The sequence below is a fragment of the Amphiura filiformis genome, chromosome 4 (assembly GCF_039555335.1).
Source record: "Amphiura filiformis chromosome 4, Afil_fr2py, whole genome shotgun sequence".
NCBI lineage: Eukaryota > Metazoa > Echinodermata > Ophiuroidea > Amphilepidida > Amphiuridae > Amphiura > Amphiura filiformis.
In genome coordinates, this window is record NC_092631.1 from 20935476 (window position 1) to 20939667 (window position 4192).

Consider the following 4192-nt stretch of genomic DNA (forward strand, 5'->3'; position numbering starts at 1 on the left):
TTTTCCTACTGTTAGATTTCTGTTCGATATTTTCGCTACTAGCTCTAACTTTTGATAGATATTATGCCGTTTGTTGGCCGCTGCATTATAACGCTAATATGTCCTGGACAAGAGCTGGGATTATTCTTGGAGTTGCTTGGCTCATACCTTTGATGTTAGCACTAATTATGCCGTTAGGTAAGTTATTTTGATCTCGAACACTGGTATGCAATGTGTTATTTGTACTGTTTACCCTGACTGCTCATATCCATTAAGTGCAGACTCGAGTCCTGTTTGATCAGGAACAGTCTGTGTAGCTCAGTGGTTTGAGCGCTCGCCACGCAAGCGAGAGGTCTGGGGTTCAAGTCCCCACACAGGCAGGTATGTCCGGAGTTTTTTACTCTGGTATACCTGCCTATGCATGTCATGTTTCCATTTTGTAATTTCATGTTCAAATTGTGCTAGTGAGCGATGCGTAATTCTTCTTTCCCCTGTATTGATTTATTAAGAATAATGATAAAGCATCATTAGCTTGTTCCAGTGTATGATGCGCAAACCTCTTCCTTTGTTTGTAAGTTTATTTATTTTTTTTTATTTTTTTAGAATATAGAATATAAAATTTCAATAATGTGATGCAAATTATTATTACAAGAATTTTAACTGTGTTAGTCTTTCACCCACAAATAATATAACTTGTTACTGTAATGATCGGATAGTATCCTTAATGATGAGAACTGTTATTTAATGATGCTCCTGTGTGCTACATTGTATGTAATAGTTTTTTGGAGTTTGTTTCTAGAAAGTGGTAATAATTTTAGTGGCTATCGCATGTCACTTTCTATAGCCGCGGTTAGTATTGGCGGAATGTTTTTGATCCACAATTGTTGGGTATCAAACTTGTAAATTCAAATTTCGTTCAAATTATTGATGTCTATAATTTTGTGGTGGGGCCGGTATTTTGCTGGGAGGGTTGTTGCTGATTATTATATTATTAATATTATCTATCAATATTAAGGGATGGGTATGAACGTTTGGACAGTATTTATTATGGGACATTAGAGCACATCAGACATATCGAATTGCATTCTGAATACGAAGAATGTCCTTCTGATATCAAATAATTTTGATTTTTGAAATTCGCAATGTAATACACATTTTATGGCAAATGATTAAAAATTGATATTTTTGATATTTAACAGCACTCGAAGTAAACTTTATAAATCTGATGATTTATACTTAAAAAGTGGATGTAGGTGGGATGAAAAGCCGACGATCAATTAAAAATGTTGACCTTTCGTATTGAAGATATGGATTTTTTTTTTTATAAAAAAAAAAAAATTAGGACTTTTTGGGAAAAAAATCCATATCTTCAATATGAAAGGTCAAAATTTTCAATTGATCGTCGGCTTTTCCTCCCAGCTACATACACTTTAAAAATATCATTATTTAGAAAATTTACTTCGAGGACTGTTATATATCAAAATGTGAAAATATCAAATTTTAATAATTTGTCATAAAATTTGTATTATATCGTGAATTTCAAAAATGAAAATTATTTGATATCAGAAAGACATTCTTCGTATTCAGAATGCAATTCGATATGTCTGATGTGCTCTCATGTCCCACAAAAAATACTGTCGAAATGTCAAAACGCTCATACCAGATCCCTTAAGCCGAAGTAATCAGGGTAATGAGAAAAAATTAGAGAGACCTTCTACCTTGACCGTTTAACTATAACTCGAAAGGAGACTAACCTATTTATCGTAATTACGATAATAATGCCAAATTGCAATGCTTATCCTACAAACACAACACATTTGGCTGATTCCATTAGATATGTTAGGCCTAAAAAATTGTTTGATTGGCGTAACCCGACAAAAAAATAAAACAATATTAAAAAATAAATAAGAATAAATAAATTTTAAAAAAAAGAAGAAAAAAAGTTCCAAAGCCTTTATCAAACGAAATTTACAGCTTAAAAAGTAAAAAAAAAAAAAAAAAAAAAAGAATCCTGACCTACCTACCTAAAAATTTTTTATGTTACGCCAATCAAACAATTTTTTTTAGGCCTAAGTTGCAACATAATGTAATTATCACAATATACCAAACAAATTAAAAACAAATAACGAAATTAATTTATTCACAAGACGCATGTCTTCTACATGTAACGACTAACGTATACAAAAGGTATAGCTAGATTTGTATACAGATAAATTCATGTTCTGGAATAGACTCCTCAATAATTAAATTCACTTCTGCTGCACACGCGCTACATTTTGCTCCTATAGCATGATATTTTGGTATTTTGACTCTTAAATACTTTTTAAACGTTTACAATATGCAATTTGAATAATGCCTTTTAAGAAATTGCACATAAACGTATTAAAAAAATATATATTTTTACACACATTTTATGCTGTAAATGGCTTTTTATCTTTGATTCTTTTTTAATTTTTTAAATTGTTTTGCAAAAAAATAAGATAAAAAAGTCTAGGGTCGGGCATATTTTTAGGGTCGGTCGGGTTACGCCAATCAAACAATTTTTTTAGGCCTTATCAAAAACAGAGATCCAACTAGTTTCAGTGGTAGGCCTAATAACCGTTTTTTGTGCAAAAATAATTAAACGAATATGAAATCTGTTCACCTGGACTTACTATTTTTGATAGCGACAGTATCGAGTCTCATCCAAGACGCATCATCAGGCTGACTGATCAGATGATGGCCTTGTGAAAAGTCTTGCCCCCCCCTCTTGCCCCCCCTGTGGGATGGTGACCGCCCTGACATTTAAGACTTTTTTGTGTTTCTGACCAAATTTACATTATATTTTGCCATTTTAACCTAAAAAGTGCCAATTTTTGCGAATTTATTTACTTTCTGTACCATATTTCACCAGTTTAGCTTCAATATGGCAAAATTTTTCGCGCACTTCGCGCGCATTTGTAACATTAACTGATTTTTTTCGCCAACAGGTGCCCCCTTAAAAATTTGGCTTGCCCCCCTTTGCCCCCCCCCCTCTGAAAGAGTGCTGGCTACGCCACTGCCTACGACACAGTCAGGGTCGGATGTACCATTGGGCCAGATGGGCCCGGGCCCAGGGCCCCCAAAATTTAGAGGGCCCCAATGTGGCCATGTGCATGTTTCTTTTTAGCGCGAAAACACCATGTTTTTGGCCAAATTATGCTAAAATTGCAAAACTTTGCGCGCTTCGCACGCACTGGCCCTTTGCATAGCAAAATTCACCTTCATTTTGGGCTAAAATTGTCTGAAATTGAAATCTTTTTGCGCGATTAGCGCGCAAATGTCGTAGTAAAATTGATCTTATAGTAGGCTCTCTACTTGTAAACCAAAAGTTTGCCACAATTTTGGCCTGGCCCAGGGCCCCCAAAAAAGGTAAATCCGGCCCGGGACACAGCAATCAGAAAGCTACCCCGGCGACTCTCCTGTGACTTTATACCATCAAACTGTGTGTCACAGGTCAATGGTTCACCATGTGATCAGTCAGCTTGATGATGCGTCTTGGATGAGACGCGATACTGTCGCTATCGAAAATAGTAAGTCCAGATGAATAGATTTAATATTTATTTTATTATGTTTAAGGGAACTGGAATGAGCGTTTCGACAGTATTTTTTGTGGGACATGAGAAGACATCAGACCTATCGAATTGCATTCTGAATACGAAGAATGTCTTTCTGATATCAAATAATTTTCATTTTATGAAAATCACGATATAATACCAATTTTATGACAAATTATTAAAATTTGATATTTTTCACATTTTTGAGATATAACAGTCCTCGAAGTAAATTTTACAAATTTAATGATATAGTCTTAAAGTGTATGTAGCTGGGAGGAAAAGACGACGATCAATTGAAAATTTTGACCTTTCGTATTGATGCTATGCATAATAAAAAAAAAAAGACCTAATTTTTTTTGGTGTTTTGGAAAAAAATCCATATCTTCAATACGAAAGGTCAACATTTTCAATTGATCGTCGGCAATTCATCCCACCTACATACACTTCAAATATAAATCATCAGATTTATTAAGTTCACTTCGAGTACTGTTAAAAATCAAAAATATCAATTTTAATGATTTGCCATAAAATGTGTATTACATTGCGAATTTCAAAAATCAAAATTATTTGATATCAGAAGGACATTCTTCGTATTCAGAATGCAATTCGATATGTCCGATGTGCTCTAATGTCCCACA

General features: G+C 34.0%; 1 non-coding gene across 1 annotated transcript; it reads left to right on the forward strand.

The window, feature by feature from the left end:
* The first annotated feature begins 286 nt into the window (after positions 1-286).
* Positions 287-359, forward strand: Trnaa-cgc (transfer RNA alanine (anticodon CGC)). The gene has a single exon. It is a non-coding gene; the product is annotated as a tRNA-Ala (tRNA).
* The last annotated feature ends 3833 nt before the right edge of the window (positions 360-4192 follow it).